General features: G+C 38.2%; 1 pseudogene; it reads left to right on the top strand.

The window, feature by feature from the left end:
- The window catches only part of LOC131397946 (elongation factor 2-like), a 136449-nt pseudogene extending 116537 nt beyond the window's left edge, over positions 1 to 19912 (top strand).
- Positions 19913 to 20861: the final 949 nt, after the last annotated feature.

Below are 20861 nucleotides of genomic sequence, written 5' to 3'. Positions count from 1 at the left end.
TGTTATATTGTTTATTTGAGATTTTTCTTGTTTGTTGAGCTAGGCTTATATTGCTAGAAACTTCTCTCTTAGAACTACTTTTGCTGTATCCCATAAATTTTGGCATGTTTTATTTTCATTTTCAGTTGTCACCAGGTATTTTTTGATTCCTCCTGTGATTTCTTGATTGACCTAATGGTTTTTCAATAGCATTTTGTTTAATCTCTATATATTGGTGCTTTTCCAATGTTCTTCCCATAGGTGGTTTCTAGTTTCGTACCATTGAGGTCAGAAAAGGTTCTTGGTATTATTTCGATCATCTTAAATTTATTGAGACTTGTTTTGTGGCCTTCTATCTGATCTATCTGGGAGACTGTTCCATTTGCATTAGAAAAGAATGTGTATTCTGTGGTTCATGGATGGAACGTTTTGTATACATCTACTAAATCCATCTGGTCTAATGTGTCATTTAAGGCCAATGTTTCCTTACTGATCTTCTGTTTGGATGATTGGCGTAAGTGGAGTGTTAAAGTCCCCTACTATTATTGTGTCCCTGTCTATTTCTTCTTTTTGTCTGTTAATAATTGCTCTATATATTTAGGTCTTCCTATGTTGGGTGCATAGATATTTATAAGTGTTATATCCTCTTGTTGGATTGTTCCCTTTCATTATATAGTGCCCTTCTCTGTCTCCTGTTACAGTTTTTGTTTTAAAGTCTATTTGCTCTGATATAAGTATTGCTACCACAGCTTACTTTTCATCATCATTTGCATGGAGTATCTTTTCGCATCCCTTCACTTTCAGTTTGTGAGTGCTTTAGGTCTGAAGTGTGTCTCTTGTATGCAGCATATATATCAGTCTTGTTTTTGTATCCAATCAGCCACCATATGCCTTTTGATTGGAGAGTTTAGTCCATTAGCATTTAAATTAGCTATGGATAAAAATGTATTTATAGTCATTGTATTACTTTCTTTCTGGGTGTTTTAGTAGTTCTTCTCTGTTCCTTTCTCCTTCTCTTGCTCTCTTCCCTTGTGGTTTTATGGCTTTCTTTAGTATTATGTTTCGGTTCCTTCCTCATAATTTTTTCTGTATTTATGATAGGTTTCTGGTTTGTGATTACCATGAGGTTCGTATATAATAACCTTCTTAAATAACAATCTATATTAAGTTGCAGGCCTCTTAAGTTTGACCTCTTGCTGAAAGCTTTACTCTTTTACTCCCATCCTCCCACATTTTATGCTTTTGATATCACATTTAACCTCTTTTTTGTGCATGGGTATCCATTACCCTCTTATCATGGAAATAGATAATTTTAGTACTTTTGTCTTTTGACATTCATGTTAGCTTCATAGGTGGTTAAACTGGTACGTTTACTATATTTGCCTTTACCAGTGTTTTTATTGTTTTTTTTTTTTTTTGGATAATTTTCTTATTCCTATTTGTGGTCCTTTCTTTCCCCCTTAAATAAGTCCCTATAGCATTTCTTGTAAGCGTAGTTTCTTGGTGATAAAATCCTTTCATTTTTGCTTGTCTGGAAAACTCTTTATTTCTCCTTCCATTCTGAATGATAACCTTGCTCGGTAGAATGTTCTTGGCTGTAGGTTTTTCCCTTTTGGCACTTTAAATATATCATTCCACTCCCTTCTTGCCTGTAAAGTTTCTGCTGAGAAGTCAGCTGATAGCCTTATGGCTATCAGCCTTATGGGGTTTCCTTTGTATGTAACTTGTTGCCTTTCTCTTGCAGCTTTTAGGATTCTCTCTTTATCCTTATTTCCTGACATTTTAATTTTAATGTCTCTTGCTGTGTGCCTCTTTGGGTTTATCTTGTTTAGTGCTCTCTGTGCTTCCTGTACCTGGATGTCTGTTTCCTTCCTTAGATTAGGAAAGTTTTCAGCTATTATTTCTTCAAATAGATTCTTTGCCTCTTTATTTCTCTCTTCTCCTTCTGGGACACCGATAACATGGATGTTAGTGCACTCGATGTTGTCCCAGAGGTCCTTTAGATTCTGGGACATTCTTTCTTTCTAATTCTTCTTTCTTTTATCTGTTCAGCTTGGGTGATTTCCTCTAGTGTTTCATCCAGCTCGCTGATCTGTTCTTCTGTATCATCTACTCTGCTATTGAGTATCTCTAGTGAATTCTTCATTTCCATTTTTAATTTTTCAGTTCTTTATTTTATTTTTCAATTCTTTGTTGAAGTTCTCACTGAATTCATCCATTCTTTTCCCCAGATCAGTGAGCATCCTTATGACTATTAGTTTGTACTCTTTGTCAGATAGATTGTTAATCTCTGTTTCATTTAGTTCTTTTTCTGGGTTTTTTGTCTTGTTCCTTTACTTGGAACATATTCCTTTGCCTGTTCATTTTGCCTCTCTCTCTGTGCATTTATCTATGTATTAGGTAGGTCAGCTACGTCTCCTGGTCTTGGAAAGATCTTCTACATAAGAGATGCCTTATGAGCCCCGCAGTGTGCTTCCCTCTTCTCACCAATTCCAAATGTTCCAGGAGTGTCCCCTGTGTGGGCTATGTGTGTCCTTCTGTTGTGGCAGGGTTACTATTGTTGCACATGCTCTGGGATGCTGAGCTGTCACCCTGGCCAGCTGGTTGTAATGCTCAGCTGCATGTGGTTGTTATGGACACTTCAGTCACCTTATAGGGTGTAGGGTGCCCCAGCACAGTTGGCTGCAAGGTCTAATAGCGCACTCCTGTTGCAGTTTTTCTGTTAAGTAAGTAGGCCCCCAGCATGGCTGGTTGCTAGAATAAGCGGCTTAAAATTGCTGTCGGTCTCTGACCTGCAAGTCTGTTGTCAGTTTTCAATCGTTCAGTTGGATTAGGCTGAGCCCAGGCATGGGAGTACCCAATAGTTTCAGACTTTGGAAGGTGGGGCTGATCTCTTATGAGTCTGTTTGAAAAGCACCAGTCTGCTGCAGTTAATGAACTCCACTGCTTGCATGACCACAGCCACTGTCCACATATTCCTGTGCCATGCACATGCCCTGACCCACTGAAGAAGACCCAGTCCCCCACTACAGAGGCCCCACACACTCTACCAATGCAGGCCCACCCCTCATGCACCCCCTGGCCACAGAGGTGGACTCACTCGCCCCTCTGCATAGGTTCCAGGCACCCTGCCTATGTGGGCCCACAATTTGCCTGAGGGATTGTTGTTAAGTGGAGCCAATCCCTAGAGCAGGCTGCCTGACCTGGCTGAGCTGGATTAAATTGGTCCTCTAGTGGGTGGGGCAGACCCTGCACTAACAGACCAAGGAAGAACTCCAAGGGTACCTGCCAGCATCTGTGTCAGCACACCTGTATTAGGTCAGAATAGTGCCTGATGCTGTCTTACTCCCTGGGGAGGTCTCACCTCTCACTGAGATGTGCCCAGAGCCTATCAAGTGAGCCTTTTTTCAGCAAAGTTCTGTCACCTTTCTTTCTGATGATTTTAGGTTGCTTTCCAAAACAGGTGAATCATGGGCTCTTTAGGAGCAGGCTTTTTTTCCCCTTCAGTATGATAGCTTTTCTGGGGGTATTCCCTGTCATGGTTAATAGATAGCAAAGCCAGATATTATGACACTTGTCCGGGTTATGCTGAGTCCAAAAGCTACTTATTGTGGTAAATCTCTCCCACACAGATCCCACACTCCTCCAGGAAAGCCTTCGTAGCTTAATGTTGTCCCAGCCAGCCATAAAGCACCATGGCTAGAAGGTGCCTTTTTCCTCTCCAGGAATGAATTTCTGCCTCTTCTACCTCAGTCAGCATTGCAGGGGTTCTCTTTATCCAGTTTTCAGTTCTCTCTCAGGGGTAACTGTCCCAAGAGTAGTTGTAAATTTGTTGTGTCTGTGGGAATAGGTGAGTGAGTTCAGAGTCCACCTATGCCACCATCTTGACACCAGATCAATTTGCACAAATTTTCTCCTATTTGGTGGGTTGTTGTTTCATTTTGTGGATGGTTTCCTTTGCCTTGCAGAAGCTTTTTAGTCTGATATATTCCTGTTTATTTTTTTCTTTTGTTTCCTTTGCCTGAGTAGACATGTATTTGAAAAGATACTGCTGAAATCAATGTCAAAGAGTGAACTGTCAATATTTTCTTCCAAGATCTTTATGGTTTCAGGATTACATTCAAGTATTTAATCCATGTAGCTATAATTAATAAGACAAGAAATAAAAAGTGTTGGAGAGGAAGTGCAAAAAAGGGAACCATCATACACTACTGATGGGAATGCAAACTGGTGCAGCCACTGTGGAAAACAGTATGGAGACTTCTCAAAAAATTAAAAATAGAAATACCATATGATCCAGCTATCCCACTACTGGGTACTTATCTAAAGAACATGAAATCAACAATTCCAAAAGATATATGCACCCTTATGTTCACTGCAGCATTATTCACAATAGCCAAGATGTGGAAGCAACCAAGGGCCTATTAATGGGTGAATTGATAAATAAGATGTGGCATATATACACCATGGAATACTACTCATCCATAAAAAACACAAAATTGTGCCACAACATGGATGGACCTTGTGGGTATTATGCTGAGCAAAATAAGTCAGACAGAGAAAGACAAATATCATGTTATATTTCAATCCTATATGGAAGATAAACAAAGAGGCACATAGATAAGGAGAATTTATTAGTGGTTACCAGAGGAAAAAGTGATGAGGAGAAGGCAAAAGGGGTAACAGGGCACATATGTATGGTTGATGGATAAAAACTGGATTGTTAGTGGTGAGTATGACGCAGTCTGTAAAGAAACTGAAATATAGTGATGTACACCTGAAATTTACACAATGTTGTAAACCAATATGGCACCAATAAAATAATAAAAAAGTTATATCAGTGAATGAACTGATGCTCATTTTATGAAACATGTAGTGAATTGTTAAGGACACATGTGCTAAAGATGTTCCTAAGAATGTTATTTGCAAGCTGCATTGTGGAGAGGTTCATGTAAGTGAATGGAAATAATATCCATTCTGTAATGCATATAGTGAAGTGTTTAAAAACACTAGTAAAAAGATGTTTCTAAGAGACTACTTGCAAGCTGCTTTCTGAGAATTGCTATATAAATGAAGAGATATTATGCACATTCTGAAATGCCTTTGGTGAAATGGTTAAGAAAACTTTGAAAAAGCTATTTGTAAAAACTACTTACAAGGTACATAAAGAAGTAGTTGATAAAATTTGTAACTGAGAAGATTCTAACAACACTACTTGCAAACTTTTTTGGTAATAGTGTTACATAAGGAAATGGATGTGATATTCTTTCTGTAATGCATGTAGTGAAGTGCTTAAGAACATGTGGTAATGATGCTTTTAAGAACATTACTAGAAAGCTGAGTTGAGACCAGATTTGTTCAAATAATGGAATTAATATTTATTTTGCAATGTATGTAATAAAATGTTTAAAATACTTGAATAATAATGTTCTAAGTCCACTCCTTGCAATCTGCAATGAAAAGTCTGTTATCTCAGTAAATGAATGTTATATCCATTCTCTAATGCTTGTAGAGAATACTCAAGAACACTTTAATTAAACGGTTTTTGAGAAATCTATTTGGAAGCTGCACTGAAAACAGTGTTATGTAAGTGCAGGGAAGTTATAGACCTACTGTAATGCATGTAGTGGTGTTTACAATTGTAATAATGGTGTACTAGGATTGTTTTGTCAATCTGTAATGAGAAGAGCGTTTTATCAGTTAATGGAAGTAATGCACATTCTGTAATGCACGTGGTGAATTGTCTAAGAAAATTGTAATAAAGATGTTTCTAAGAATATTATTTTCAAACTGGCTTGAGAACAGTTTTATATCACTGTGTGAAAGTTAATCTCATCCTGTAATGCATGTAGTGAAGTGTATAAGAATGCTTGTAATAAAGGCATTTCCAAGTTGCTACCTGAAAGCTGCCTGTAGGACAGTGTTATATCAGTGAATGAGTATGATACTCATTCTCTAAAGGATGTTTTGATGTGATTACAAACACTTGTAATTAATATATTTCTAAGAGGTCTACTTTGAAGCTGCATTGAGAACAGTTTTATATCAATGAATGAAAGCTAGACCCATTCTGTAATTTATGCTCTGAAGTGTTTAAGAAGAGTTGTATAAAGATGTTTTAAAGATCTCTATTTACAGAATATTTGAAGACATTGTTATACCAAGGAATGGTAGTTATACCCATTCAGTAACACATGAAGTGAAGTTTCAAGTAAACTTGTAATAACAATGTTTCTAGGAAAGCTACTTACATGCTGTGTTGAGAAAAATCTTATAAAAGTGAATGGAGGTCATACTAAATTGGTAATTCATGCAATCAAATGTTTAAGAACACCTGTAATACAAAAGTTCTAAGAATGCTATTTGGAAGCTGGTTCAAGGACAGTGTTATATTAGTGAATGAAAATAATAAATCTGTAATGCATATTGTGAAGTGTTTATATACACTTACAGTAAAGATATTTCTAAGAATGATATTTTTATGCTGCATTTAGTATAGAGTTACAATAGTAAATAAAAGTTCTACCTGTTCTGTAATGTATATCACGAAGTATTTTAAAATGCTTGTAGTAAAGTGATTTCTAAGAACATTACTTTCAAGCAGCATTGAGAATAAGGTTATCTACGTAAATTGAAGTGATGCCCAATCTGGAATGCATGTAAAGTGATTAAGGGAACTTATGATAATGATGTTTCTAATAACACTAATCTCAAGCTGCAATGAGAATATTGTCATAAAAATAAATAGAAATTACACTCATTCTGTAATGCGTGTAGTAAAATATATACATCACTTGTGTAGAGATGTTTTTAAGAATGCTACCTAGAGCTTCATTGGTAACAGGTTTATATAAGTAAATGGAAGTGATCTTCATCCTGTAATGCATATAGTAAATTGTTTGAGAATATTTGTAATAAAGAGATTTCTAAGAACACTACTTGCAGGGGCTGGCCTGGTGGCATAGTGGTTAAGTTCACGTGCTCCACTTTGGCGGCCCAGGGTTCACGGGTTTGGATCCTGGGTGTAGACCTACACATCGCTTATCAAGTGATGCTGGGGCAGGTGTCCCACAAATAAAATAGAGGAAAATGGGCACGGATGTTAGCCCAGGGCCAATCTTCCTCAGCAAAAAGAGGAGGATTGGCGACAGATGTTAGCTCAGGGCCAATCTTCCTCACCACCAACAACAAAAAAGAACACTACTTGAAATAAGAGTTCAGTACAAAATGAGTGTTATATCAATGAGTCAAAGTAATCATTCTATAAACATATAGTAAAGTGTTTAAGAATTCTTGTAATTAAGATGTTTCTAAGAAACACAGCTATTTTCACCTGTGCTGAAAACAGTTATATCATTGAGTGTAAGTTATACTGAATATGAAATGCATTTTAGTGAAGCATACAAAAACTTGTAATAAATATGACTCTAAGAACACTACTTTTAAGCTACATTGAAAACAGTAATATATCAGTGATTGGAAGTAATACCCGTTTTATACTGAAATGTTTAAGAAAACTTGTAATAAAGATGTTTCTTAGAATGCCACTTATAAGTTGCATTCAAAACTGCTATATTGGTAACTGAAAGTTCTACCCCAAAATCTAGAGCTTAGACATAAAATATAAAAAAGGGGAGATAAAGCAAATAACCAGGGAAAACCACCGGTTTACAAAGGTAGACATAACAAAATGAAAAAGAATCAATGAAGATACAAAATAGCCAGAAAGCAAAAGATAAAATGACACTATCAAGTCCTTACATATAAATAATCAACCTAAATGTAAATGGATTGAATTCACCAATCAAAAGACACAGAATGACTGGATGGATTAAAAAACAAGATTCAGGGGCCGGCCGGGTGGCGCAAGCGGTTGGGTGCGCGCGCTCCGCTGCGGCGGCCCGGGGTTCGCTGGTTCGGATCCCGGGCGCGCACCGACGCACTGCTTGGCAAGCCATGCTGTGGCGGCGTCCCATATAAAGTGGAGGAAGATAGGCACCGATGTTAGCCCAGGGCCGTCTTCCTCAGCAAAAAAAGAGGAGGATTGGCGGATGTTAGCTCAGGGCTGATCTCCTCACAAAAAAAAAAAAAAAAAAAAAAAAAAAAAACAAGATTCAACTACATGCTGCCTACAGAAGACTCAATCAGTGCTAAAGATGCACACAAGCTCACAATGAAGAAATGAAAGATAAAAGTCCAAGCAAATGGAAACCAAGAGAAGGCAGGCATAGTCATACTTATATCAGACAAAATAGAATTCAATCCAAAAATGGTAACAAGAGAAAAAGAAAGTCATTATATAATTATCAAGGGGTATATGCATCAAGAATATATAGTAATCATAAATATATACACTCCTAACACCCAATAATTGAAATATATTAAGCAATAACTAACAGAACCTACAGAAAATATAAACAACAATAAAATAATAGTAGAGGACTTCAATATCCCACTATCAGCAATGGATATGTCATTCAGGCAGAAAATCAACAGGGAAATGTTTAAATTGAATTGAACAATCCTTTAGAACAAGTTGACTTAACAGAAATATATAGAATATTCCATCCAACAGCTACAGAATACACATTCTTCTGAAGTGCACACAGAACATACTCCAGGATAAATTATATGATAGGACACAAAACAAATCTTAGCAAATTTAAGAAGATTGAAGTCATACCATCTATCTTTTCTGACCACAGTGGTATGAAACTAGAAATCAATAACGAGAAGAAAGTGAGATCTACATATATGTGGAAACCAAAAAGCACACCTCTAAACACAAAATGGCTCAAAGAAGAAATCAAGAGAAATAAAAAAATCTCAAAATAAATGAAAATTAAAGTATATTTCAAATCTTATGGGAAACAGCAAAAGAAGTTCTGAGAAGAAAGTTTATAGCAATAAACACACATGAAGAAATTAGAGAGTGACGCCAGCATCATGGCGGAGGGAGTTGTTCCTTTGTCTCTCCCCTCTAAGTTACAACCAGCTGGACATCCGTTGGCCAACAGACGATTCCCCACACAGCACAACAGGATGCCTAAGAGATCCATGATCTATACATCTGATGGCGGGTGGACTGGACCCCCAGGAGGCAGTGGAACTGGGGGAACAGTCCCCTCCACCCTGCCCTGGCAGCAGCGATCTGGGGCACAGAGCCACACACTGGCCCACATGCCCACGAGTGGTCAGAGAAGGGGCAGAAAAGATGGGTCCAGCTTGGTCCCTGCCTGCCTGTGAGTGGACCCAGCCTGCAAGTCACAGGAGGGGCAAAGAAGGCAGGTGCAGCTTGCTTTCTGCCCATCTCCTAGCAGATTCAGTGTGAGCACCTACTCTATATCCCCCGGCAGTGACCAAGTCTTTCCAACAGTGAGGACAGTATACAAAACTTGGATTTTCCTGGTTGGGACAAAGTGCCCTGATCTGAGTTCTCAAAACACACCAGCCAGCACCAGAGACCAGAGGTACCCCTGGTGCTGGCACTCCTAACACCAGCTCCACCAGCAGCAGGGGCTGGACACAGGTTCCCAGGTCCTGATGCCCCCAGCAGTGACAGTGACACCCATGAACCCAGCAGCAGCACAACCAGCACCCCAGACATCGCAGGGCAGCAGTGCAGGTGGTGCACAGGACAGGAGCATCCAAGCCTGTGGAGAGCCCATAGACAGCCAGTGGGAGAATATGAGACCCAGGAAACCCTGTAAGCAGCAGAAGTGCTTGAGTCTGGTAACACTTGTTGTGAGACCTGAGACTTCAGGGATGTTGTAAGAAGCAAGGCACCAGCAACCTCAGAGGCACAAGGAGGGCACTGACCACACCTCTGGCAGAGGCAGTGGAGGGTGGAAAGTGCAGGCTCTCAAATAGAACCAGAAGCAGCTCAGAACAAATGTAACCAAAGCCATACCCAAATAAGAAAGGTGGTTACTACCATAAATGCACCAGCATAGGATCAATTCATCAAACACCGTGAAGCACTACAGTAACACAGAAGAATGGGAGCAGAAGGACAGCCCTCTAGAAACCAAATTTGAAATCACAAAAGATTACAATCTAGCTGACAGAGAATTCACAATAGCTGTCATAAAGAAACTCGATGAGTTACAAGAAAACTCAGAAGACAGTTCAATAAGCTTAGGAATAAAATTAATGAACAGGAATGCTTCACCAAATGTATTGAAACTCTAAAAGAAAAAAAAACAAACAGAAATTCTGGAGATGAAGAACACCACTAATGAGATGAAAAAGAATTCAGAAAGCATTGAAAATAGAGCAGGCCTTATGGAGGAGAGAGTTAGTGAGCTCAAAGATAGAAATCTAGAAATGATTCAGGTGGAGGCGGAGAGAGAACTAAGATTCTTAAAAAGTGAAGAAATTCTTTCAGAAATATTCAACTCAATTAGGAAGAGTAATGTAAGGATTATAAGTGTCCCAGAAAGAGAAGAGAGGGAAAAGGGAGCAGAGAACTTTTTCAAAGAAATAATAGCTGAGAAATTCCCAAACCTGGTGAAAGAACTGGACTTACAAGTACATGAAGCTAATAGATCTAATTACCTCAATTTAAAAAGACCTTCTCCAAGGCATATAATATTAAAACTGTCAAAAGTCAATGACAAAGAAAAAACATTAAGGAGAGCAGATAAGAGAAAATAACCTACAAAGAAACCCCCATCAGGCTTACAGTGGATTTCTCAAAGAAACCCTGTAGGCTAGAAGAGAGTGGAACGATATACTCAAAATACTGAAAGACAAAAACTATCAGCTAAGAATACTCTATCCAGCAAATTCTCCTTCAGATCTGATGGAGAAATAAAAGTTTTCCCAGACAAATAAAAGCTGAGAGAGTTCATCACCACTAGACCTACTTTACAAGAAATGTTGAAACATATTAAATATTGTTGAAAGAAATTGAAGAAGACAGAAAGAAATGGAAAGATAGTCTGTGCTCATGGATTGGAAAAGTTAATATAGTTAAAATGTCCATGCTTTCTAAATCAATCTACAGATTTAATGCAATCCCTATCAAAGCCCCAAAGACATTTTTCGTAAAAATAGAACAAAGAACTCTAAAATTTGTATGGAACAACAAAAGATCCCAAAGCTATTCCAGAGGAAATAAACAAACCTGGAGATATCACACACTCCCTGATTTCAAAATATATTACAAAGCTATAGTAATGAAAATGGCATGGTACTGGCACACAGATCAACGGATCATAAATGAGAGCCAAGAAATAAACCCACACATCTATGGACAGTAAATCTTTGACAAAGGAGCCAAGAACATACAATAGAGAAAGGAAATTCTCCTCAATAAATGGTGCTGGGAAAACTGGACAGCCACATGCAAAAGAATGAAAGTAGACCATTATCGTACACCATGCACAAAAATTAATTTAAAATGGATTAAAGATGAGGCCGGCCCAGTGGCGCACGTTAAGATCGTGCATTCTGTTTCAGTGGCCCAGGGTTTGCCGGTTCGGATCCTGGGTGTGGATTACATCAGACTGAAAACTTCTGCAAGGCAAAGGAAACCATGAACAAAATGAAAAGACAGCCCATCAAATGGTAGAAAATATTTGCAAATCATATATACAACAAGGGATTAATTTCCAAAATATATAAAGAACACATAGAACTCAACAACAGCAAAATGAACAACTTGATCAAAAAATGGGCAGAGGATACAAATAAACATTTTTCAAAAGAAGATATACAGATGGCCAACAGACATATGAAAAGATGTTGAACATCACTAATTATTAGGGAAATGCAAATCAAAACTGCAATGAGATATCACCTCACACCTGTCAGAATGGCTATAACTAACAAGACAAGAAACAATAAGTGTTGCAGAGGATGTGGAGAGAAGGAAACTCTCATATACTGCCAGTGGGTGTGCAAAGTGGTGCAGCCACTATGGAAAACAGTATGGAGATTTCTCAAAAAATTAAGAATAAATTTCAGGTGTACATCATTATATATCAGTTTCTGTGTAGGCTGCATTGTGTTCACCACCAGTAGTCTAGATTTATCCGTCGCTCTACATATGTACCCCTTAACCACTTTTGCCCTCCCCAACCCCCTTCCCCTCTGGAAACCACTAATCTGTTCTCTTTATCCATGTGTTTGTTTATCTTCCACATATGAGTGAAATCATATGGTGTTTGTCTTTCTCAGTCGGGCTTATCTCACTTAATATAATACTCTCAAGGTCCATCCATGTTGTTGCAAATGGGATGATTTTGCCTTTTTTATGGCTGAGTAGTATTTCATTGTACATGTATACCATGTCTTCTTTATCTGTTCATCAATAGGTGAGCACTTGGGTTGCTTCCATATCTTGGCTATTGTGAATACTCCTGTAATGAATATAGGGGGGCATAAATCTCTTTGTATTGTTGATTTTATGTTCTTTGTATAAATAACCAGTAGTGGAGTAGCTGGAGCATATGGTAGTTCTATTTTTAGTTTTTTGAGAAATCACCATACTGTTTTTCATAGTGGCTGCACCAGTTGCATTCCCACCAGCAGTGTATAAGAGTTTCCTTCTCTCCACATCCTCTCCAACACTTGTTATTCTTGTCTTATTTGTTATGGCCATTCTGACAGGTGTGAGGTGATATCTCATTGCAGTTTTGATTTCCATGTCTCTAATAATTAGTGATGTTGAACATCTTTTCATGTGCCTATTGGTCATCCATATATATTCTTCAGAAAAATGTTTATTTGTATCCTCTGCCCATTTTTTGATCAAGTTGTTCATTTCTTGTTGTTGAGTTGTATGAGTTCTTTATTTATTTTGGAAATTAATCCCTTGTCGTATATATGATTTGCAAATATTTTCTCCCATTTTGTTCATGGTTTCCTTTGCCTTTCAGAAGATTTTTATTCTGATGTAGTCCCATGTGTTAATTTTTCTTTTGTTTCCCATGCCTTAGTAGACATGGTAGTCAAAAAAATATTAAGACCAATGTTAAAGAGTGTACTGCCTATATTTTCTTCTAGGATTTTTATGGTTTCAGGTCTTACTTTCAAGTCTTTAATCCATTTTGAGTTAATTTTTGTGTATGGTGTAAGATAGTGGTCTACTTTCATTCTTTTGCATGCGGCTGTCCCGTTTTCCCAACACCATTTATTGAAGAGAATTTCCTTTCTCCACTGTATGTTCTTTTGGCAGATTTCTCAGCAGAAACCTTACAGGCTAGGAGAGAACAGAATGAAATATTCAAAATACTGAAAGACAAAAACTATTAGCCAAGAATACTCTATCCAGCAAAATTATCCTTCAGATATGACAGAGAAGTAAAAGCTTTCCCAGACAAACAAAAGCTGAGGGAGTTGATCACCACTAGACCTGCCTTAAAGAAATGATGAAGGGAGCCCTCAAGCAAGGGGATAAATAGACAGACAGAATCAGAAAATTGCAACTTTCTATCAGAATAGGCTAGCTAACAATTATAACATAAAAGATAAAGGGAAAGAAAGCATAAAAAATAACTATAAACACTTCAATTTAGTCACAAACTCACAACATACAAAAGAATAATCTTTGACAACAAAAACATAGAAGGGGATGAAGAAAGGAATGGAACCTACTTAGGCTAATGTGGATAAGAGGCTATCAAAAAGATTTTTGTCTAAAATAAAAAACAACAGAAAGGTGTCCACTCTTGTCACTTTTATTCAGTTTATTGATGGAATTCCTATCCAGAGTTATTTAGCGAGGAAAAGATATCAATGGCATTCCAACCTAAAAAGAAAAAGTAAAACTATCTCTGTTTGTTGATAAAATGGTATTATACACTGAACACTCTAAAGGTTCTACCAAAACACTGTTGTAACTATAAACAAATTCAGTAAATTTGCATTATAAAAAAATATAGTTGCATTTCTGTACACTAAGAATGTATATCCTAAAAGATAATAAAGAAAATGATCCCATTTAGAATAGTTTTTAAAACAGTAAAATATTTAGGAATAAATTTAACCAAGGAGCTATAAAATATCTACACTGGAAACTACAAGACAGTGATGAACAATATTGAAGAAATTACAAATAAATGAACAGGTTTTCATGTTCCTGGATTTGGAAAAATTAACATGGTTAAAATATCCATAATACCTAGAGCTGTCTATAAATTCAGTGTAAATTCAACATAATAGATTCAATATAATGATTCCAACGGTATTTTGTTAGAGACCTAGAAAAGAAACCCTAAAATTATATGGAACCACAAAAGACCCTGAATAGCCAAAACAATCTTGAGAAAGAAGAACAAAGCAGGAGGCATAGCACTTTCTAATTTCAAGCTCTATTATAAAGCTATATTAATCAATACAGTAGGGTAGTGGCATAAAAACATACCTGTAGACCAATGGAACAGAATCAAGAGCCCAGAAATAAACCCATAGATATACAGTCAACTAATATTTGACAAGGGAACCAAGAATACTCATTGGAGAAAAGACAGTCTCTTCAAGAAACAGTGCTGGAAAATTTGAATATTCACGGGTAAAAAAAAAGAAACTAGATCTCTATCTTACACTGCTTACAAACATTAACTCAAAATGGATTAAAGACTTAAATGTAAGACTGGAAATCATAAAACTCTTAGAAGAAAACATAGGAAAAAAGCTCCTTGATAAGGGTTTTGGCAATGACTTTATGGTGATGACACCTAAAGCACAAGCAAAAAAATCAAAAATAAAAAAGTGGGACTACAGAAAACTAGACAGCATACGCACAACAAAGGAAATCATTAACAAAATGAAAAAACCTACGGAATGGGAAAAAATATTTTCAAACCATATATCTGGTAAGGGATTAATCTCCAAAATATATAAAGAATTCATACATCTCAATAGTAAAAAAATAAATAATCCAATGGAAAAATGGGCAGAGGGCCTGAACAGACATTTTTCCCAAGAAAATATATAATTGGCCACTAGGCACACGAAAAGGTGCTCAACTTCACTAACCATTAAGGAAATGCAAACTAAAACCTCAATGAGATACCACTTCATGTCTGTTAGAAAGGCTATCATCAAAAAGACTAGAGATAACAAATACTGGTGAAGATATGGAGATAAGAGAACCCTTATGCACTGTTAAATTGGTACAGCCACTTTGGAAAACAGTATGGAATTACCTCAAAAAGTTAAAAATAATACTACCATATGATCTCACAATTCTGCTTCTGGGAATATATTTGAAGGAAACAAAAACACTATGTTGAAAAAATATTTGTACCCCTATATTCATAGCAGCATTATCTACAATAGTCAAGATGTGGAAGCAATCTAAGTGTCCATTGACAGATGAATAGATAAAGAATTGTGGTATATGGTATATATACCACATATATATATATATATATATATATATATGAAATGAAATATTATTCTTCCATAAAAGAAGGAAATTCTGCCATTTGTGACAACATTGAGGTCATTATGCTAAGTGAAATAAGGCAGACAGAGAAAGACAAATACTGTATGATTTCACGTACATGTGGAATCTTAAAAAAAGCAATCTCATAGAAAAAGAGTGGTTACCAGGGGTGAAGGTGGGCAATGGAGGGATTGGATGAAGGTAGTCAAAAGGTACAAACTCCCAGTTATAAGATAAATGAGTATTAGGGATGCAATACACAATATGATGATTATAGTTAACACTGCTTATGGTATATTTGAAACTTGATGAAAGAGTAAATCCAGCTGACTTTACCACAAGAAAAAAACGTTTTTCTCACACACTCACACACACATATATATATATACACACACACATATATCATATGTATGATGATGGATGCTAACCAAACTTATTGTGGTAATCATTTCACAATATATGTAAGTCAAGTCATTATGCTGTATGTCTTTAACTTATACTGTGCTCTATGTCAATTATATCTCAATAAAACTGGAAAAAATAAAAATGTGCATTTCCTCCTTTTATCCTTAGAAGAATTTAGAAATAATGATCAATACTATAGCAATAGGCACCCTTATTCCTCCCAGTGTCTGCAAGTGGCATTTACAACCATAGGAAACTATGGTATATAGGAGAAATTGCTGATTCTAGGTCTGGGGCAATAAATGTACAAGATTTTTTCTTTCAGAAAATCAAAGAAATTATCAAAGTCTGCTGGGGTTGTATCAAAAGAACTGAAAAGCCACTTGAAGGGACTCTCAACTAATTAAAGATAGAATAATTTGAGCATCAAATTCAACTAATATTTTCATAATATCTAAAGCCATCATATACGTTTTTAAATGTTTCTAAAAATAAAAAATATTAAAAACCAGCTTATTGGTCACCATTAGGGGATGCCGAAGAACCAACACATAATGCTAAAAATTATTAACTAAATGCAAAGAACCAATCATCTGTCCTGCTTCCTATGTGAAATATACCTCAGGATAACCAAATAGCTGATGATGGAAAGTTACTACTTTTAAAATATTACAGCTAATTAATAAAGAATAACATCACTTTGCAATCTCTAATGAAACAAAAGTAAATGTTTAAGAACAAATGTAATATAGATGTTTCTATAAACACTACTTGCTTGCTACATTGAGAAAAGTGTTATGTGAGTGAATGGATGTGAGGGACATTCTGTAATGCAACTATAGTAGTGTTTAAGAACAATTGTAATATAGATGTTTCTATAAAAGCTATTTGCTTGCTACTTTGAGAACAGTACTGTATCAGTGAATGTTTTGAGGGACATTCTGTAATGCATCTTGTTTAAGAGCACTTGTAAAAAAGATGTTTGTAAGAACGCCACTTGCTTGTGATGTTGAAAACTGTTATATCAGTAGATTGAGGTAAGGCACGTTCTGTAATGTATGTAGAAATGTGACTAAGAACATTTGTGAAAAAGATGTTTTTAAGAATGCTACTTGCAGTCCTCTGGCTTCATTGCTGCCAGGGGGAATCCACTTCTATCTCTCACCATAAAGAACTTCAAAGTCAACCATATCGAGGCCATTATATACAAGAAGGCCAGCATCTGAAACACGTCTGTCATTGTGTTGATGAGCCTGTGGCTGGTGTGTTAAAGTAAACATATGCAGGTTATAAACTGCTGAATGAGGGGGCACATGCCATCAACACGGGGTTGGCAGGTAGTTTCCTCAGCATCCAAGCTCCACTTTGGGGAAATGAAAATCCCACAGCTGTTTTGATTGAGGTGCAGTTTCAATACACTCACACTAAGAAAGTAAAGTCACAAGATTTATTACTTACATACCTCAGAAACAGAGCACAAGAGTCGGGGGAAGGGTAGTCTCCTGTCCCAGGTCATGAGCAAGCAAGAGATAGACAGCGGGGTAGCAAGCACCTATTACTTATAAGGTGATTGGGGTGGTGGTAACTAACTTTTTGCAGACTCAACTCTATGTGTTTATTTTAAAAGATGCCCTGGAAAAAGCAGAGCAAGAACTTGGGCAGGAATCCTAAGTTTGAATTCTTATCTAAATGTCCAGACTCTGGGTGTGAGCAAGGTTATCATACTGTAAAACATATAGGCAGCAACTCAAAATAGCTGTTTTCTCATCACAGTCATTACACACATGGACCATGGCAAGTCCATGCAGATGAGCTCCCCAGTGTGAAAGGCCCATATTACTGCCTCTTTCCTGGGAGTGGAGACATGATTTACTGATACTTGGAAGGGTGAGCAGGAGCACTGGACCACCATCAAGTCAATGGCTATCTACCTCTTCTGTGAGCTCTCAGAAAATAACTTGAACTTTATCAAGCAAAGTAAGGATGGCTCTGGCTTTCTCATCAACCTTATCGACTACCCTGGGTGCATGAACTTCTCAGTTGTAACAACCACCCTCCACGTTATCTACAGTGTGTTGGTGGTGGTGGACTGTGTGTCAGGTGTGTGCGTGCAGAAGGAGATGGTGCTGTGGCAGGCCCTTGCTTAGCAGATCAAGCCTGTGCTGATGATGAACAGATGAATTGGACCCTGCTCAAGGGAGACTGAGGAGCTCTACTAGACCTTCAGTGCATCCTGGAGAATTTCAACATCACCATACCCACCTACAAGGAGTGCAAGAGTGGCCCCATTGGCAACATCATAATTAACCCTGTTCTCAGTACTGTCGGCTTTGGGTCTGGCCTCCACAGTTGTGCCTTCATCCTGAAGCAATTTGCTGAGATGTACATGGCCAAGTTTACCACCAAGGGCAAGGGCCAGCTGGGCCTGCTGAGCAGGCCAAGAAAGTTGAGGGCATGATAAAGAAGCTGTGGGGTGTCTGGCACTTTGATCCAGCCAAGGACAAATTAAGTAAGCCCACCACCAGCACTGAGGGGAAGAAGCTGCCCCAGATGTTCTACTAGTTCATCTTGGACCTTATCTTCAAGCCTTTGATACTATCTGAATTTCAGGAAAGAGGAGATGGCAAAACTGATTGAAAAACTGGACATCGATTTGACAGTGAAGATAAGGATAAAGAAGGCAAACTTTTCCAAAGTCTGTGGTGTGCTGCTGGCTGTCACCTGGGATGCCCTGCTGCATGTGATCACCATCCATCTGCCCTCTCTTGCGATGGCCCAGAAGTACCACTTTGAGCTCCTGTATGAAGGGTCCCTGGATTATAAGGCTGCCATGGACATTAAAAGCTGTGACTCCAAAGGCCCCCTTACAATGTACATTTTCAAAACGGGGCTGACCTCTAACAAGAGTCAGTTCTATGCCTTCAACTGGGTCTTTTCAGGGATGGGCCTACTGGCTTGAAGGTCAGGATTATGGGGCCTAAATACACAACCAGGAAGAAGTAGGACCCGTACCTGAAACCAATGCAAAGAACAACCTTGATTATAGGCTGTTACATGGAGCCCATAGAGGACATGCCTTGTGGGTACACCATAGGCCTAGTTGGTGTCAACCAGTTCCTAGTGAAGACAGGCACCATTGCCACCCATAACATGCTTGGTAGTTATGTTCAGCGTGAACTCTGTCATTAGGGTTGCCATGAAGGCCAAGAACCTGGCCAGCCTGCCCAAGCAGGTGTAGGGGCTAAAACAACTGTCCAAGTCAGACCCCATGGTGCAGTACGTCATCAAGGAGTCAGAGGAGCATGTCATCATGGAGGCTGGCAAGCTGCACCTGGAGACCTGCCTGAAGGACCTGGAGGAGAACCACACCTGCATTCCCATCAAGAAATCTGACCTGATTATCTCATACTGTGAGACCATCAGCAAAGAGTCAAACATGCTCTGCCTGTCAAAGTCCCCCAAAAAGAACAAACATCTTCTTGTATGAAGATGATTGAACAACAAAATCTTGATCATACATGAAGGCACAAACTTTCCCCAATGGCATGGCCAAGAACATAGACAAGGGCAAGGTGTTTGCCTGCTAGGAGCTCAGTAGAGAGCTTGCTACTTGGCTGAGAAGTATGAATGGGATGTGGCAGAGACCCACAAGATTTGGTGCTTTGGGCCCTGTATCTTCATAAACATCACCTTAATGAGATCAAGTACGGCGTGGTGGCTGGCTTCCAGTGGCTACCAAAGAGGGGGCACTGTGTGAGGAGAACATGCAGAATGTGTGCTTCAATGTCTATGATGTGACACTGCACATGGACATTATCCACTCTGGGGACAACCAGATCATCCTCATGGCCTAACACTGCCTCTACACCAGTGTGCTGACTGCCCAGCCCTGGCTCATGGAACCCATCTGCTTTATGAAGATCCAGTGTCCCGAACAAGTCATTGGTGGCATCTATGGTGTCCTGAACAGGAAGTGGGCTAGTAGTCCCAGGTGGCCGGCTCCCCTAGGTTTGTCATGAAGGCCAATCTGCCAGTCAATGAGTTTTTGGTTTAACTGCAAATCTGAGGTCCATCGTGGGTGACTAGGCCTTCCTCCACTGTGTATTTGACCACAGGCAGATCGTGCCTTGATTCCCCTTCAAAGTACCAGCCACTCCAGCCAGTTCAAGGAAGAGACCCACAGTGTAAAGAACTGAAGGATGGCAACCTAGCCCTGGACAAATTGTAGGCACCCTCCACCCTGGGCATGACTCAGCACATCACTCACAGCTGGCAGATGTTTGACAATAGTAACATATCCTCATATTCTCATCACAGACCATGACAGTGTCCACACACAGTGAGCTCTTCTTGACAGGTTTTTGGGGCCCACACCATGCCAGCACTCAACATTAACAATTGATGGCACTTTTTTAAAAATATTTATTTCAATATTTCAGATGCAGAAGAAAGCCCTCTTGGCAGGGATTTATTTGGCCAGTGGGAGTGAGGGAGTGGAGATGGGACACCTAATACTTTTATTTTTTATTTTCAGAAAGACTCAAATGTTCAGAGTTTTTGAAAATACACACAATAAGAGATATAAAAATTGAGAAAAGTGTTTTATCAGTGAGTGAATGTAAGGGACGTGATGCAATGCAAGTAGGGAAGTGTATAGAACAATTATAATAAAGATGTCTGTAAAATGATACTTGCTTACTACTTTGACAACAGTGATCTATCGGTGAATGGATGTAATGGTTATTCTGTAAAACATACAGAGAAATTTAATTAGAATTTTAATATACATGTTTCTATAAATGCTACTGCCTTGCTACTCTGAGAACAGCATTATTTCAAAGAGTGGTTGTGACGGTTATTCTGTAATGCATGTAGAAAAGTATTTAAGAACACTTGTAAATAATGTTTGTAGGAATACTAGTTGCTTGCAATGTGAAAAAACAGTGTTATATCAGTGAAGGGATGTGTGGGACATCGGTAATGCTTATAGAGAACTGTTTAATACAATTTATAAAAAAGATATTTGTAAGAATGCTGCTTGCTTGCTAAGCTGAAAACAGTGTTATACCAGTGAATGTAT

Source organism: Diceros bicornis, chromosome 34 (assembly GCF_020826845.1).
Source record: "Diceros bicornis minor isolate mBicDic1 chromosome 34, mDicBic1.mat.cur, whole genome shotgun sequence".
In the NCBI taxonomy this organism is placed as follows: domain Eukaryota; kingdom Metazoa; phylum Chordata; class Mammalia; order Perissodactyla; family Rhinocerotidae; genus Diceros; species Diceros bicornis.
This window is presented reverse-complemented; position numbering and strand designations above follow the sequence as displayed.